Raw genomic sequence first — 252 nt, 5'->3', positions numbered from 1 at the left:
CAGTGTGTGTTTCAACAATTGTGATGTGTGCTCCACCAGTGTGTGTTTCAACAATTGTAATGTGTGCTCCACCAGGCGGTGTGTGTTTCAACAATTATAATGTGTGCTCCCACCACCAGTGTGTGTTTCAACAATTGTAATGTGTGCTCCCACCACCAGTGTGTGTTTCAACAATTGTGATGTGTGCTCCCTCCACCAGTGTGTGTTTCAACATTTGTGATGTGTGCTCCCTCCACCAGTGTGTGTTTCAAC

Source organism: Aplysia californica, unplaced genomic scaffold (assembly GCF_000002075.1).
Source record: "Aplysia californica isolate F4 #8 unplaced genomic scaffold, AplCal3.0 scaffold00178, whole genome shotgun sequence".
Lineage (NCBI taxonomy): Eukaryota > Metazoa > Mollusca > Gastropoda > Aplysiida > Aplysiidae > Aplysia > Aplysia californica.
Note: the sequence above shows the minus strand (reverse complement) of the source record.